At 41.8% G+C, this 18558-nt stretch overlaps 1 protein-coding gene across 8 annotated transcripts in view; it reads right to left on the reverse strand.

Annotated features, from left to right (window-relative positions):
• Nucleotides 1–18558, reverse strand: part of SLC25A26 (solute carrier family 25 member 26) — a 140434-nt gene that overhangs the window by 15282 nt on the left and 106594 nt on the right. The gene's annotated exons all lie outside the window — the stretch shown is intronic.

The following is an 18558-nucleotide window of genomic DNA, read 5'->3' on the forward strand; positions in this document are numbered from 1 at the left end:
AATGGTACTGCCTTAGGAACTTCAGCTTCTGATTGCTGCTAATATGGAGAAATAAATTGATTTTTATGTAGTGATTTTGTATACTGCCACCTTGCTAAATTTATCCATTCTAATAGCTTCTCTGTAGATTTCCTCAAATTTTCTACATCCATTACTGTATCATCTGTGAATAAACATAATTTCACTTCTTCTTTCCAATATGGATTACTGCCTTCTATTTCTTTTTCTTGCCTTAATGCACTGGGTAGGAACTCTAACCTACTGGTATGCAATTCAGTAATGATGACAAATATTAGAAAAAAGATTTCTTGAATATATTTATTAAAATAATTAGAATAATATAAATGACCAAGTGATGGTGGCATGACATTTTTAGAGACAATCAAATATATCACAATTGAAAGAAAAACACCAAAGTTGGTACTAATTTCCTACTCTCAATATTTCCCCAGTGATGTTATATCTAGAATATTGAGAAGGCTGCTACAGAAATGGGGAAGATGCCATATAAATAAATAAAGACATATATGGCCCTATTTGGTCAATTTCAACAATTTTTATGTGTGATTCATGCTCTTTTTCTTTTATGCTCTGGATCCCTTTCATTCAGTAATCCCCCACCCCTACCAACCATCCAGCTGTTCACCATACCTATGAATATATATATGTTTTTTAGACTCCACATGAAAGAGATCATACATACAAGGATGCCTGGGTGGCTCAGTCACTTATGCATCTGACTTTGGCTGAGGTCATGATCTTGCAGTTCGTGAATTCAAGCCCCACATTGGGCTCTCTGTGGGCAGCTCAGAGCCTGGAGCCTGCTTCAGATTCTGTCTCTCCCTCTCTCTCTGCCCCTCCCCTGCTCACACACACACACTCTCTGTCTCTCTCTCAAAAATAAATATTAAAAAGAGAGAGAGAGAGATCATGCAGTATTTGTCTTTCTCATATTTATTTCACTTAGCATACTTCCCTGAAGGTCCATACATGCTGTCACAAATGGCAAGATTTCATACTTTTTGATGGCTGAATGATACTCCATTGTGTGTATGTATATCCTAATTTCTTTATCCATTCACCTGTCAATGGATGCTTAGAGTGTTTCCTATCTTTACTATAATAAACAATGCTGCACCGAACACAGGGATGTAGATATCTTTTCAAGTTGGTGTTTTTACTTCCTTAACGTAAGTACCCAGAAGTGGGATTGCTGGATGACATGGGAGTTCTATTTTTAATTTTTTGAGACATCTCCATACAGTTTTCTACAGGAGCTGCACCAATTTACGTTCCCAGCAACAGTGCACAAGGGCTCCCTTTTTTCCACATCCTTGCCAACACTTGTTATTTCTTATCTTTTTGATGACAGCCACTCTGACAGGTGTAAGGTGATATCTCATTGTGGTTCTTTCATTTCCATGAAGATTACTATTAGTGATGCTGAACACCTTTTCATGTACCTGTTGGTCATGTATGTCTTCTTTGGAAAAATGTCTATTCAGATCTTTCACCCATTTTTAAATCAAATGGATTGTTTGCTGTTGAGCTTTATGAATTATTTATGTATTTTGATACTATCCCCTTAACAGATATGATTTGCAAATAATTTCTCCTATTCAGTAGGTTGCCTATGTCCTCTGCTTGCAGAATCTTTTTAGTTTGATGTAATCCCGCTTGTTTACATTTGCCTTTATTGCTTTTGCTTTTGGGGTCAGATTCAAAAAACCACTGCCAAGATCTATGTTAAAGGAGCTTACATTTTCTTCTAGGAGTCTTATGGTTTCAGGCCTTATGTTCAAGTCCTTAATCCATTTTGAGTTCATTTTTGTGTATGATTTAAGAAAGTGGTCCAGTTTCATTCTTGTGCATGTGGCTAACCAGTTTTCCCAGCACCATTTATTGAAGACACTGTCCTTGCCCCATTGTATATTCTTGCCTTGTCATAAATTACACACACACACACACACACACACACACACACACACACACACACACAGGTTTTATGCCAATATCTTGTTGTTTTAATTACTATAGCTTTGTAATATAGTCTGAAATCAGGTAACAACTTTTAAGTCACATGCTTAAGTATGCAAATTACTTAATTAAATATATAACAATGTGTGGTATCGGAGGGCTCCCAACATTTCCTTCCGCTTAATGAGAATGATTACTTAAAAAGTGTATCTATTAAATTCACTAGCCTAAGGGCACAGCTGTCAAATAGATTTTTGTAAACTTCTCATGGAAACAGACGCTAAAAAATATTTTATCACATGTAGCTTTCTGAAGATAGCCTTGCCTCTGAGTGTAATACTTGGTACTTTTCCAGTAAATGCTTTAATGTTTGTGAATATCTCTGTGCTTCTGTGGAAAGCATTATTTTCTCCATAATTCATACAAGCACTGGTGGCAGCAGAAGAAACAAAAAAAAAAGATTTTTTTTTTTTTAATTTTTAATGTTTACTTATTTTTGAGACAGAGACAGACTGTGAGCAGGGGAGGGGCAGAGAGAGAGAGAGACAACAGAATCCAAAGCAGGCTCCAGGCTCTGAGCTGTCAGCACAGAGCCTGACGAGGGGCTCGAACTCACAAACTGCGAGATCATGACCTGAGCCGAAGTCAGACGCTTAACCGACTGAGCCAGCCAGGCGCCTCTATTATCTTTTTACTTTAGAGGTGGAAGAATGAGCATTTTATCAGGCAAAAGCCAGTTTTAACACCATGATTTAATTTGCTGACTTTTTAGAACAGGAAAATTAAACATAAATTGGACTTTAGTGATGACTGAAGGTCATCCTCAATTAATCTACTGGTATCTTCAAGAGCTCCAAAGAGCAGAAGTTTACTCAAAACAAACCGAAAATACACTAATAATGCTGACTTTATAACCAATAATAAAGGACAAATAATAAGATGTGAATTACAGGTCATACAGAAGAAGGAAAAAAACCAAAAATGTTATGTAATTCATAAATTCAACATTTACGGAGTAGCAACTGACTATCAGGCACTTTTTTCAAAGGAAAACAGAAGAGCAGTCCCTAGGTCTAACATTTGACAGGGGCACAGTGTGGGCAGAAAAGGGTTCTAAGAGAGAGAAGGCAGGTGATGCAGAAGGCTTCACAGAATTGTCTGCTCTAATCTAGGAGGAAAAAAATTGTGTTGGGGCAACGGCAGGGGGGGGGGCACTTGCCCAAAATAGACTCAGATGGCTGAAGACACAATTTAAAAATAGAATCTCCACAGATAAGCATAACTTTCCATTATCACCTGGCCAGAATAATTTAGTCTAAGAACATATAAAGAAATCATTTTGTATTTGAAAAAAAAAAAAATCTCTAGAGCCAGAGGGTTTAGAATCCAGTGAGAAGTTTCAGTGGCAGACACAGAACAGGACAGAAAGAACAATTACAAACACTTGCATGGAACTTGTTTACGCTCCACGCACTGAGAACTTTACATACATGAACTCTCGTTACCTCCAACTCTTCTGAGGGATGTGCCTTTTTATCCTCATTTTACAGACAAGGAAGTTGAGGCTCAGAGAAGTTAAGTAACTAGCCAACGTTTAAACAGACAACAGCAGGGGCGCCTGGGTGGCGCAGTCGGTTAAGCGTCCGACTTCAGCCAGGTCACGATCTCGCGCTCCGTGAGTTCGAGCCCCGCGTCGGGCTCTGGGCTGATGGCTCAGAGCCTGGAGCCTGTTTCTGATGCTGTGTCTCCCTCTCTCTCTGCCCCTCCCCCGTTCATGCTCTGTCTCTCTCTGTCCCAAAAAATAAAATAAACGTTGAAAAAAAAAAAAAAAAAAAAAAAACAGACAACAGCAGAACTGGAACGGGTGAGACATTCTTGTACAGAATAGAAAGAAGAGGCCTTGAACCTGCAAGTTAGAGCTGTCTGGACAACAGAAGGGTATTTGTAAGACACCTTACTTCCACATACAGACCATAATTTTTTCCGGAATGCTATTCAAATACCCAAGTGAATGAACAAACTCTGTCACTGCCCAAAACAACTTGCTTTACATAAGAGGAGTGCATTTTTTTTTTCATGAGGAATTGTCTCAAAAGAAAAAAAAACAACAACAAAACTTTGGAAAATACTGAGACCAAGCTAAAAAGATCAATTTATGTACAAATGTTTCACTTGGGAACTACTTTAAAATTCCTAAGCACCACCAACCACCACTAGTAACAACAAAAACCTGACTGGTAGAAAGTACTGCATATGAATTACCAAAGTACTGTGAAATGACAAATTTGTTCATCAATGTGCAGGGACGACGAGGTTGAGATCCACAAAAAACTGGCTGGGAAGACAGGAAAGGTTAGTCAGTGGAAACGTAAATATTATTGCTAGTGACTTCTCAATAATTTGAGTAGACTGGAAAATGGAATAAAAACACAGTGCAGGCAACAGTAGGAATGATTACTGGTGACAAGAGTAGTTGCCACTTGCTGAGCACCTAGCATGTTCCAGGAGCTATGCTAAAGATTTTATATTTCTTATTTAGTTTTAGAAAATGTTATGATCTGCAAACACAGGTATGGGGGCGGTGCTAAATGACTGTAAGGAATTGGCCAAAGGTCAGAGAGACCGTAAGCAAGACAGCTGAAGCTGGTTGGTGGCTCCCCGCAAAGCCATGTGTCTTGTAGACAAGATAATATATATGCATCATTGTAAGATTCCTCACTACCATACACAGCTCACCTTCTAATACAACTACATTACAATATGTAAGTTATTAAAATATTGTGATGTCTGTACAAGTTGTTCAAATAATGTGGGTTTGTAATGGAGGATTTTTTTAAGGACCTATCTGAACACCAAAACATTTAAATTGCCATAATTTTTCAACCTAAGTAAGTACTTCCACCTCCATGGAGGTCTAATGGTTACCGTGCAGGCAGATAAATGACTAGGGAGTGTAGGGATGAGGGCAGAAAGTGAGCCCAAATGTGAAAAACCATAGTATTGGGAATCTCAACTCCTATGATAGAGGATGCGAACGAAAATAAGTAAAACTAAAAAAGCAGATGGCATCCTTTACCTAATATTGGCTCATTTATCCCAATTCAATGTCCTGTTTCTTTTTCAAATAAAAACTGAAATTTTCAGATGAACCCATGCATATTTGTTACCATTTCAGGTCAATGAGAAATTTCAAGTGGAAGTAATGAGACAGGCAGAAATTACTCTTAATGTTGCTTACATGGTTGTTTCCTGATTAGGAAGGTAAGTGACAACAGGTAGGCATGTTCATGGCAGAACTACAAGATTCTACATAAGAGCAAAACATCTCCTTTGCTCACTATTATCCTCACAGCTGCCTGGAGTCTGGTTCACAGCTTAGTGTCTATAACTTTTATTAAGTTTCCATAACATAGCTTGATTACAAAATATTTCCAAGAGCTTAGATACTTCACTTCGAAGAAATTTTACCCTTACAGAAAAGTTGCAAAAATAGTATGGTTCCCATATACCGTTCACCCAGCTTCCCCTAATGTTGACATCTTAAATGACTATAGTACAACGAAATACAGGAGATTAAAGTAGGTACAATACTACTCACATACAGACTTCGAATTTCATCATTCATACTGTTTATAAAGATACGCAATTTTTAACATGAGCTTTTTTATTTTTGAAGGAGAGAGAGAGAGAGAGAGAGAGAGAGAGAGAGAGAGAAAGAGAGAGAGAGTGAGCACGAGCAGGGGAGGAGCAGAGAGAGAGGGAGACAGAATCCGAAGCAGGATCCAGGCTCTGAGCTGTCACCACAGAGCCTGATGCGGGGCTCGAACTCACTAACTGTGAAATCATGACCTGAGCTGAAGTCAGAGGCTTAACCGACTGAGCCACCCAGGCGCCCGTAACATGAGCTTTTTTAAAATTAACATTATTTCTATCATCCATTAGGATATCACGAGGAATCCTGAATACCTATTGGTAGCACAAGAAAACAAGTAGGTCGTCTTACTTTCCCAAGCAATTCTTCACTCACGGCTCAAGGCCTATGAGAGGAAGAGCGGCATGACGTAATTTGGCTTTCCCAAGCATTCCCCACCCCCCGCCACTAACCCCAGAGTAACAGCTACTAGCCTGAGTATTCATTCAAAGGATAGAAAGCAAACACCAAGTTCAGTGCTATTAAACGGCTAGGAGGGCAGGCCTGGGTCAGGTGTTTTCTATTAGAGCATAATAGTAGGAAGCATGAAGAGAAGGCTTTGTTTTTCACTTCAAAAGACCCACCCGAACGTACACTATTGTCCTAGAAATGAGTAACAAATCGAAAGAAGTGTTCTGGCTTTAGTGCAGGAAAACTCCCAGTTTGGGACCTCAGCTGTCATACTCAAAAGCAGTTACGCAGCTTCCAGCACTGCAGGCTTATGAAACTTTGCCAATGCTTTTGGGGGTACAAGGACAGGCACGCGTACAGGATCATCTCCTTGAGTCCACATTAATAACCTCAGGTGACAATGTATTTAGACGAAACAAAAGACAATCCTCTGTGCAGGCCTTAGTGTTGTGAGTCCACCACCAGAATGTTGTGGAGACAGCAGAGATGCGCTAACGCTCTCCAGACTGTAGCTGATAGGGCCACTGTGGAACATACACTTTAAAAAACAAAGCAACAGCTGCTCAAAATATTATTATCCAATTAAAATTTTTTTAACATTTATTTATTTTTGAGAGACAGAGCATGAGCGGGGGAGGGGCAGAGAGAGACAAGGAGACACAGAATCTGAAGCAGGCTCCAGGCCCTGAGCTGTCAGCACAGAGCCTGATGCGGGGCTCAAACCCACAAACTGTGAGATCATGTCCTGAGCCGAAGTCGGATGCTCAACCGACTGAGCCACCCAGGCACCCTGTTATTATCCAATTAAATGAATCATCTCTCTGTAAGTAGTCATATACCAACATGTCTTCAAAAGAGATCTCCAAAGCAAAGTTTTAAACCGAAAACATTACTAAATACAATTGAGACCACAGTCAAGCTCTCACTTCTGCCATACTATGGCTCTGGCAACATCATCAAATGGCTACAGTAGTTTTCCTAACTGAAGGTGGATGTACCTAACTGATGATTAGGAATCATTTATAATACACAGGCTAATTATAGCTATAATGGCAGCTGCATGGATGTGTCAAAGCACCAACTTTGTGTGGGCTGGTATGTAAACTCGTTTTTGGTGAAACTGTATTTGGTTCGTTGGGATACTGAGATACTTGACTTCTAGACAAGTTAAGGTGGTGAAGATACAAAGAATTTGTAACAAAGTCTTTAATGAATGACTGTGGTGGTAATTAAAGGTAATAAATAACTTATTTATTATTCTTGAGCAAAATCAAGATGGGCTCAAATGCTGAGTTGCTTATTAATATTGAAGTTTTATAGTTAAAAAGTATTAATTTGGGGTAAATGTGGCTAAGTTTTACTAGAGAGGCATTTCTTCCGATTGGGTGCTCTTGGAGTTTTCTGGCTCTGGATGTCTTGTCAGTTTTGGGTAGGGAAAAGGGGTCCTGTTCTGTTAACAATATCTAGACATATCACTGAGTAACAGTTAAAATAAAACAAATTACGGTAACTCATGCTCATGATATTGACTGGGAGTCGACAAAAGCAGGTATGATTATTTTTAATAATTCTGCCTTGGGGCGCCTGGGTGGCGCAGTCGGTTAAGCGTCCGACTTCAACCAGGTCACGATCTCGCGGTCTGTGAGTTCGAGCCCCGCGTCAGGCTCTGGGCTGATGGCTCGGAGCCTGGAGCCTGTTTCCGATTCTGTGTCTCCCTCTCTCTCTGCCCCTCCCCCGTTCATGCTCTGTCTCTCTCTGTCCCAAAAAATAAATAAACGTTGGAAAAAAAAAATAATAATTCTGCCTGCAAATGCACACCTGGCTTACTATATTTAAGGAACAATATTTTTGAAAGATTTTTATGGGTGAAATGAAAGAACGGAGGGACTGCACTGCTAAGCCCCATGTAGCTGGAAACAAATATACTGGCAAGCCTCCTTCCTCAACAGCACCAGAAAAATATACACAGTAAGGAGTCACTGTTTTCACGGACCTTCATGAGCAGTCTCATCTCACCCCTAACTCTCTAGGAGAGAAACCTCACTGTCTTCCCCACAGGCCCTGCCCTGTTCCTTACAGAAGGCTGGCAAATGCCTGCTCCCTAGATGAAGAGCGACAACCTAGTGTTTGATAACTTCACCTCTGTGTAAAGAGCAGGGGAAGACAAGAACTGGCCAAACATCACAATCCCAAGTTTTCATTCTCGGCCCAGCAGAGAACCACATAGACCGGGAACGGCAAACAGTTTCCACCTCCAGGACTCCCAAGTGACGGAGGTGGACAAGGCTTTCCGACGAGCTGTTATGTGGGTCAAAGGTTCTGTTTAGGGTCAGCTGAACGCAGGGCTCTGATCAACAGGGCACGGCCGCCGAGAGAGACACCGGAGCAGCAGCAACGCCATCCCAGTGCGTACTGAAGCCAGACAGACTAAACAAGCACCAAAAATGCTCGCAAATAACCAGAGAGCAAATTTAAAAAACAAAAACAAAGCTCCCTCCTTTTTTCTCATTTTTCAAAGGAGACTTCATGTGAACCTACACACGGGTCCTCTGAAGTCAACTACTGGCAAGGTATATAAACTCCCAAGAAACTGGAATCATTATAGGCATTTAAAAAAAAATTTTTTTTTAATGTTTATTTATGAGAGACAGAGACAGGTCATGAGCAGGGAGAGAGGGCAGGTAGAGAGAGAGAGGGAGACACAGAATCTGAAGCAGGCTCCAGGCTCCGAGCTGTCGGCACAAAGCTCCATGTGGGGCTCGGGCTCACAAAACTGCAAGATCAGGACCTGAACAGAAGCCGGATGCATGCCCCTAGGCATTTTTAAAGTACTGTGTTTGATAATCTGATGAAACTAAAGCATGGGCAACTTGACTCTTTTCTCACACTTTGTCTCAGCAAAAAAGGCAACGTGACTCAACACAGTCATCTTCTAAGGGACTGATTCTCTTTATCTCCTTACAGTCACTAACTTGCCCAGGGAGGAGATCAATGTAAAAAAGAAAGAAGACAAAGGAAGAATCCTGCCTTGGTTTTTACTGTTTTTGACCAAGGACCCTAACCCCCTACCCTCTAAGATGTCCCACTGATGAGGCAGGCTTAAATCTGACCTTCAGGAACGGAACTGCGTGGTGTCGTCATCACTGTGGCCTCTCGCTGCAGCTACCATGGATGGGCAGCTGGGTGTCCAGGTCACAGGAGGGCTGGGGGAGGAAGTCAGAGCTCCAGAAGCCACGACCTTGCCAGCTACCGTCTGAGGGCCCCTGCTAAAGAGGCCAGTCCTCCACCCTACTTAGTGTTCCTGGACATCTCTTTTTCACTCTCTGCCTTGGCCAAACCACACAAAACAACAACTTACAAAACATTTTGCTTACAAACGGAATCCCACCTGAAAGTAGGAGGAAGTTTTTATTTTCCTAACTCCCATATTACGGGATCTCTCTCTCTCCCTCTACCTGAGTGGCCCTAGAAACAAGAAAATGTCACCTATTACTTTTATAAATTGAATGAAAGGGCACTAAGATTTTTTTTTTTTTTTTTTTTTTTTTTGCACAAAGTGTCTCTTATCTTCCAGGATGCGAATTAAGAATTCAGATGTTCTTGTAGTTTTTGAATTGTTCAAAGATGCCTGCTTCATTCTGCGATTTTGCTAAAATCCTTATCAGCTGCTTACATTCTGACTCAACTGGTGGTCTGGACACACAACAAATACTTTGGTCTTATTTTCAGGTGTTTTCTTCCACACTGATATATTTAATTTAGGGTACAAGCTTACCCTAAGCTTGTAGCAAAAATCTCACACACACACACACACACACACACACACACACACACACACACACACACGTAAAACAGAACAAAATCTGTTATCCGTCCCTTCTCAATCTTTAGCATGCCTTTATTAGCAATCTATGTTTTGACCAAACATGTCCATTACGACACTAGAAATGAAAGTGTGTACATGAGGACAATGAGCACTGAGCATCTTCTAAACTACTATTATTTTTTTAAATTTTTTAAATGTTTATTTTTGAGAGAGAGAGAGAGAGAGACAGAGACAGAGACAGAGACAGAGCCCGAGCCCGAGCGGGGTAGGGGCACAGAGAGAGGGAAACACAGAATCTGAAGCAGGCTCCAGGCTCTGAACTGTCAGCACAGAACCTGACATGGGGCTCGAACTCACGAACTGGGAGATCATGACCTCAGCCAAAGTTGCACACTTAATGAATGAGCCACCCAGGCTCCCCTAAACCATTACTCAGATAGTTAAAAGGTGTAGAATTCTGTCGTGGGTTGGAATATGGTGATAGACATTTTAAGTGTTATCAAAATAAGAATCAAGAATAAACAAGTTATTTACTCTTCCACTTGAATAAAACCAGGTTTTTCTAAAGTACTAACTTCTAAAAACACTTGAAGTATACATCAAAAATCTAAGTGATGACTTTATACATTGTACTATAACTCAAAGAATAATCCCCTGACCTGATTTCTAACACAAAGCTAAGACTTCAGCTTACAAAATCATCAGCATGGTGTCACAGTCTTACATAACCAAAATTATTTTATTTTCATTTTACTTCAACAGTTGCATCTGAACTTAAAGCTTGCATTTCTTCTAGTTAGTGCTTTGCAACTTTGTAACACCTTGTGGCTAGAAGCCTGTTTAGACCAGACCACATTCTTAACAATCCTCTAAACTACACTGCTACTTCTGTTAAATATTCAGTTAATACAAAAAATGTGACATTCTTACAGGGAATTTTATCATATCCTTCCAAAATATGCTTATTGTTGACCTAAAGCTCAGTAAGAGTAAACCCGTATGCTATAGTGGTGGACATACTTCTAAAAGAAACTCATTATAAATGAAACAGTTAATATATATTATCCAACTCTGCACTGAATTGGAAAAAGAAAGAATGCCAAACTTCAATTAGTAAATCGTTACAGACACCTGCTGTGTAAAAGAACTATTAACAATATAAACATATATATAAACAATCAGAAGACAAAATTCCTTCCTCCAATAAGCGAAGAACTACAAGAAATTAAACACAAACACACAGAAAAATGTGGTCTGGCTTTTCTCATTACCATAAACTACCTGTGCTCACCCTTGGCCGGTCACAGGGCTGACTCCTGAAGCGAACACTGTTGAATCCCTGCCCAAGGACAGGAGAACCACAGATGCTTGGGAGAGTCTATCTAAGAAATATGCCAGCCAGTGTTTTTAATCTTTATACTATCAAGTTAAGGAATCAATGCAATTTGAATAGGAGATAATCTGTGGAAAGTGGTTATCATGGCTCCTGGTGCATTGTAACTTAGAGAAATGTTGGGTATTATGCTGTTACTACAGTTACTATCATTAACAATGTTAACACAGTAAAAGGGTGCTGGACAGGAAACTGAGACTTGGATTACAGATGAAGACAACCTCTCTGAGCCCCTTTCCTTGTCTTAATGCAGATGACAAGGCCTCCCACCCCAGGTTGTGGGTGATGTGAATCAGATGCTAATGAACGTGTAGTGCTTACTTAGCCCAGTGCCTGGCACATAGTATCTGCTCAACACACAACAGATATGTTTTTTAAGTATTCAGGTGATACAAGGTCCTAACTGAACAAATTTTATTAAAGTGCTAGGAAGGGAATAAACAGGGGCTATGGTTCCTGAGGAGGGAAGATGAGAAGGTCTTCCTCCAAAGAGGGGTGGAAAGGGAAGTCCTCTCTCTGGTGACATATGGCCTAAGGCCTGGGGAAGGAGAAGGAGCTGGCCAGGAGAAAAGCCTAGGGAAGGACCTAGAATGGAAGCTCAGTGAGGAAAAGGGACTGTCATCTGTCCTCTTTACCATGCTATCCCCAAGCCGAGAAGTTCCTGACATGCAGCAGGCTCACTACTACTGAGTAGTGCTCAGTGACGATGTTAGAAGAGCGTTTATGGCAGAGGGCACAACAAATGTAAGGGTTAAGCAACACCCCAGTTGAGGAGCCCACAAAGAACCAAAGGAAGGCCAGCAGTAAGTGGAGACACTGTGGCTGCAGTGTGGTTAGTGGGTGGGTGGCAGGAGGTGGGTGACACAGGAGGGGGCCAGAGGACACAGGAACAGTGTCAGCCATAGCTTCAACTCTAGATCTTATTCTTCTTTCAAAGAGATGCCACCGATGGGTTTAAGGGACAGTGGTATGACTTGATTGATTTCTTTAAAAGATCACCCTGGCTGCTGTGAAAAGAACACATTTTAGAGAAGCAAGAATGGAATCAGGGGGACCTTCTGAGGAGCCAAAGTGCCAAATGAGACAAAAGGCGAGTCCAAGGCCTCAGTGAGAGCAGTGGACTTGTTGACGGGCTGGGTTATCGGGATGGGAGGAACGGAGAACTATGGACTAACTCCCAGCTTTCTACTTTAGCTAGCAGCAGATACTTGTGCCATTTACTGAGAGGGGGTCAACACAGGAAGACTGGCTAGAGACAAGCAGAATGAAAGCCAAAAGTTCTGTTCTGAACTGGTTCGCCTGAGAGGATCCTGGGAAGATGGTGGCGTAGGAGGACGCTGGGCTCACCGTGCATCCTGCCGATCACTTAGAATCCACCCACACCTGCCTAAATAACCTAGAAAACCGCAGAAGACTAGCAGAACGGAGTCTCCGGAGCCAAGCTCAGACGAGTGGCCCACGGAAGAGGGTAGGAAGGGCGGCGAGGCGGTGCAAGCTACACGGACTGGCGGGAGGGAGCCGGGGTGGAGGGGCGGCCCGCCGGCCAAGCAGAGCCCCCGAGTCTAGCTGGCAAAAGCAGAGGGGCCGGACGGAGTGTGTTCCGACAGCAAGCGGGACTTGACATCTGGAAGGTTATAAGCTAACAGCTCTGCTCAGAGAACTGGAGGGCTGGGAGGGAGAGTTGTTGAGCCCCGGACAACAGAGCTCAGCTTGGCGGGGAACAAAGGTGCTCGCCAGTGCCATCTCCCTCGCCCATCCCCCAGCCAAAATCCCAAAGGGAACCGGTTCCTGCCAGGGAACTTGCTTGCACCGCGCAAATACCCAAAGCTGTGCTTGTGCGGATCCATCCCTCTGGCGGGTCTGACTCCCTCCCGGTGCTGCAGGGCCCCTCCCGAAGCGGATCTCCGAAGGAAAAGCAAGCTGAGCTTGCCCCTCCCGCCCCTGTGCACCTTGCCGATCCACCCCGGCTAATACGCCAGATCCCCAGCACCACAAGCCTGGCAGGGTGCAAGTAGCCCAGACGGGCCACGCCACCCCACAGTGAATCCCACCCCTAGGAGAGGGAAAGAGAAGGCACACACCAGTCTGACTGTGGCCCCAGCGGTGGGCTGGGGGAAGACATCAGGTCTGACTGCGACCCCGCCCACCAACGCTAGTTACTCAAGACAGCACAGGGGAAGTGCCCCGCAGTCCCGCACCACTCCAGGGACTAGCCAAAATGACGAAATGGAAGAATTCCCCTCAGAAAAACGTCCAGGAAATAACAACAGCTAACGAACTGATCAAAAATGATTTAAATATAACAGAAAGTGAATTTAGAATAATAGTCATAAAATGAATCGCTGGGCTTGAAAACAGTATAAAGGACAGCAGAGAATCTCTTGCTACAGAGATCAAGGGACTAAGGAACAGCCAGGAGGAGCTAAAAAATGCTATCAACGAATTGCAAAATAAAATGGAGACAACCACGGCTCGGATTGAAGAGGCAGAGGAGAGAATAGGTGAACTAGAAGATAAAATTATGGAAAAAGATAAAAAAACCCAGGAGTATGAGGGGAAAATTAGAGAACTAAGTGATGCACTAAAGAGAAATAATATACGCATAATTGGTATTCCAGAGGAGGAAGAGAGAGGGAAAGGTGCTGAAGGTGTACTTGAAGAAATAATAGCTGAGAACTTCCCAGATCTGGGGAAGGAAAAAGGCATTGAAGTCCAAGAGGCACAGAGAACTCCCTTCAGACGTAACTTGAATCGATCTTCTGCACGACTTATCATAGTGAAACTGGCAAAATACAAGGATAAAGAGAAAATTCTGAAAGCAGCTAGAGATAAACGTGCTCTAACATATAAAGGGAGACCTATAAGACTCGTGACCGATCTCTCTACTGAAACTTGGCAGGCCAGAAAGGAATGGCAGGAGATCTTCAATGTGATGAACAGAAAAAAGATGCAGCCGAGAATCCTTTATCCAGCAAGTCTGTCATTTAGAATAGAAGGAGAGATAAAGGTCTTCCCAAACAAACAAAAACTGAAGGAATGCTTCACCACTAAACCAGCCCTACAAGAGATCCTAAGGGGGATCCTGTGAGACAAAGTACAAGAGACATCACTACAAGCATGAAACCTAAGGACATCACAATGACTCTAAACCCTGTATCTTTCTATAACAACACTGAATGTGAATGGAGTAAGTGTGCCAACCAAAAGACATAGGGTATCAGAATGGATAAAAAAACAAGACCCATCTATTTGCTGTCTACAAGAGACTCGTTTTAGACCTGAGGACACCTTCAGATTGAAAGGGAGGGGATGGAGAACTATCTATCATGCTACTAGAAGTCAAAAGAAAGCTGGAGTAGCCATACTTATATCAGACAAACTAGACTTTAAATTAAAGGCTGTAACAAGAGATGAAGAAGGGCATTATATAATAATCACAGGGTCTATTCATCAGGAAGAGCTAACAATTATAAATGTCTATGTGCCGAATACAGGAGCCCCCAAATATATGAACTGGTTCGCCTGAGACATCTTGAGTGAGGACGTCAACTAGGAATCTGGTCACAAGAGGCCGTACACGAGAGGAGGTGGTCCATGAGAGAGCTGTAAGGACAGCAGTCAAAGCCAAGTGACAAGGTGAAATAATAAGGGATGGGTCTTTGTCAGGTAATAACAACCACATCATCTATCATGTTTCACTTCTGGTTGGGTTGCCAGAAAGTTCCAAACACAACATAAATCTTAAAGGAAAATTTTCTTCTTAGGAATTCTGGACATGATAATCTACCCCTTTTACTTTTCCTCTTCTTTACGGTGTCAGTCTTCTTTCTTGCAAACATAAACAAAATTTATTTATTTACAAAATTGTAAAAATTTTATTTTATGTACAACGAGAAAGGGAAAACAGAAGAAATGAGGCAGCGTAGTGACATCCCTGGGGGAGTCAGGAGGACTGGCCCCCACATCTCCTTGCAGAGTGTACAATTACAGACACATCAGCTGAACGTTATGTGGGGGTGTTGTGCTTCTCCGAACGACCCCGAGCTCCTCAAAGGCATTAACCCTCTTATTCATCTTTGCACTGCTGTGAAATGGGCCAACGTCCAGCTCAGAGTGCACAGACAATACATGTACCCTCACACCATCTGTCACCCATTTGTAAATGCAAGGGACTGAGGCCTTGCTCCAGTATTTTAAAGCTCAGTTCTCAGTTGTTTTAAACAAAGGACAGTGTGTGATTAAATACCAGTAAGGAATGCACACAAACGTGAGGTAAGTTTCGATAAATCTTCAAGGCCTGGGTTGGAAGACTTCAAGGAGGGGAAAAAACAACAAAACTCAACCGGTCTTGGAAGATGCACAGTGTCTGGAGGTGTGGAAGCATATGTCAGAAAGCAGCCAAAAAACAGAAGCAGGAAGGAGTCTATTCTGGCTAGAGGGAAAAGATTTTGAACAACGAAGTACAGGGAGAAGGGAGCTGAAAAAAACTGTGAAGACACAGAGCGGACATCCATGAGTGCCAACAACTTTAGGTTTTAGAGTTTCAGAAAGTTACAAACCGCTGAGAACTTCAAAGAGATGTTGAATGAAGATCACATAAATTCAATGTGTAGAATGGATAAGAGAGAAGAGAAAGTGTCACGACTGCGTCTTTTAAGTTAATAAGAATCTGATAAGAAGGAGGCCACAGGGTCCACAAAGTCAGAGTCCACCCAGACTTGCTGAGTGATGTGCTACAGACAGAGAAAGAGACCATGAAATTATAACCCAGGGTTTGAGACCAATGGGTCAGGAGACGAGCAGTATGCTCAAGAGAAATGAAGGCAGCAGGAGGAAGTGATTCGACAAAAAGGTGGTACCTTTAACTGCAGGCAGAAGAGGCTTCAGATCACAGTGGCCACTCTCTGTTTCGAGACCGCTCCCCCACTGCCCCGCCCTTGCAGCACAACACATACGAGATCTGCTCAAGTCCTTGTGGGGAAGAATTTTCCTTAGTATTCTCACATAAACATAACAGAAAAGTTCTTGCACGTATTTTTTTTTTTTAATTTTTTTTTTTCACCCTTTCTTTATTTTTGGGACAGAGAGAGACAGAGCATGAACGGGGGAGGGGCAGAGAGAGAGGGAGACACAGAAACGGAAACAGGCTCCAGGCTCTGAGCCATCAGCCCAGAGCCTGACGCGGGGCTCGAACCCACGGACCGCGAGATCGTGACCTGGCTGAAGTCGGACGCCTAACCGACTGCGCCACCCAGGCGCCCCTCACGTATTTTAATCTCTCTATGGGTACAAAAGCAAATGTGAATGGATTTGCTTTTACATAATAAAATTTATTTACAAAATTGAAAAATTTTTAATTTATTTACAAAATTGTAAAAATTTTATTTACAAAAATAAAAGAAGTGGCCAAAACGGTCTCCTACGAAGCACTGTGAGTTCACATTTGGACATTTAAACAAAATAATATTGTGACGGAAAAAGATATTCTATATTGTCTAGCCATGAGAGAACTGCAAATTAAAACCACAAGGAGATAGCAACATACTATGAGAATAGCTAAAAAACCATGTTTCTAATCTAATGATTTAACAAGAAGTGACACAGGTGCAGAGCAACCGGGACTCTCATTACACACTGCTGCAAAATGGGGCAACCTCCACCTCGGACAGTGTCTTACCAAATTAAACTTGTATTTTCCCTATGACCTCACTCCGAGGGACCTACCCAAGAGAAACAAAAACATATGTCCCCATGCAAGTATCTGCATGCAAATTCATAGCAGCTTTACTCGTAATCACAAACCTGGAAACGGAAATGTGTATCACCCAGTGCACAGGTAAACAAAGCCTACTGCAGACCTCCACACAACGGGATACTACTCAGTGACGCAAAGGAAGTAACTTCTGGTACAGCAAAAATATGAACGCGCCTCAAAAGCATATTCAGTGAAATAAGACAAGGCACAAAAGGCTACATAGTACGACTGTATTTATAAAATATTCTGGAAAAGGGAAAACTACAAATATTCTGAATTTGGGTTACGGTGGTAGTCACAAGCCATTTGTCAAAATGCATAAAAATGTACATTCACAAAGGGTGAATTTTCCGGTATCAAAATTACTCAATAAACCAAACTTTAAAAGAAAAAAGAAAAAGATAGCATTTTAACATTTGCTCAAAGACAACTGTTAAGGTGTAACTTTATTATCTATGATTACTCTGAAAAATTCTAGACATTTCTTAACTAGCTAGAATACTACAAATGTCCTTAATACTGAAAAGAAATAAACCTCATGCTTTTTCCCTCTTTGGGCCTCAAAACATTCCTATGCAAAGATAGGGCTGTACGGGTGTGAGTGTGCTGTGTGAATGCTGGTTATTGAGGCGCTAATAAAGTGAGTCTTGTTTCCTGGACAGCTGTCGGCTCCACTGCTCTTCCGTCAGAAACAGAAGAGGAGAGCTCTTATGCTCATGGAATGTGGCCTTCTCAATGGACAGCTGTTACGTCATGCCCAGAAACACTGCCCAAGAACCCATTCTCAGCACGCACCACGCAGAAAACGGTAAAAACAAAAATGACAACAAAAGACCCAAGAAACGATTATACAAAGTACATAGATATAAACTAAGCTGTGCTATTTAAAAGCAGATCACTCCTAAGAAATATTTCTCAATATTTAATATTCCAGACTGTCTTTTTTACGAGTCATGTTTTACCTCATCTTATTATCCTTAGCATACAACCTCAGAGTTCAAATATATCTATTTTTTATTTTTCAAAACACATTTTGTATGAGCATGCTTTGATTACTAATTCCATACAATTATGAGAGTAATGATTTTACCCTTTGTATTATGAAATGCCCACCTAGAAAGTTTGCCATTTTACAGTTTGGTCTGCTATACGCCATTTTCAGTTGAACAAGGGCTTTCAAATTCTTTTGACCATTATGCACATTTTCCGTCGCAACCCGAGAGAGAGAGGTGTGTGTGCGTGTGCAAGCAACACTGAGGTTGTACGAAATAAGACTTACGCTTACCATGAGATGTTCTCTAATATTTCCTTTCACTTAGAGTCCTTAAAGTGCTGTCAAATAGCCACACAATCCATATCATGACACACAATTTTCAAAATCATCGCCCCAGAAGATGGGGGAAAAAAAACCTCATTAACATTTTTGCCTGTTTTAAACACAGGCTTTTAAAAATTCACCTATTTGTCTTTAAACACATGAGTGACCTTCCCTGAGGCTGACTCAC

The sequence above is a fragment of the Puma concolor genome, chromosome A2, assembly GCF_028749965.1.
Source record: "Puma concolor isolate L17-30 chromosome A2, mPumCon1.1.hap2, whole genome shotgun sequence".
Taxonomy (NCBI): domain Eukaryota; kingdom Metazoa; phylum Chordata; class Mammalia; order Carnivora; family Felidae; genus Puma; species Puma concolor.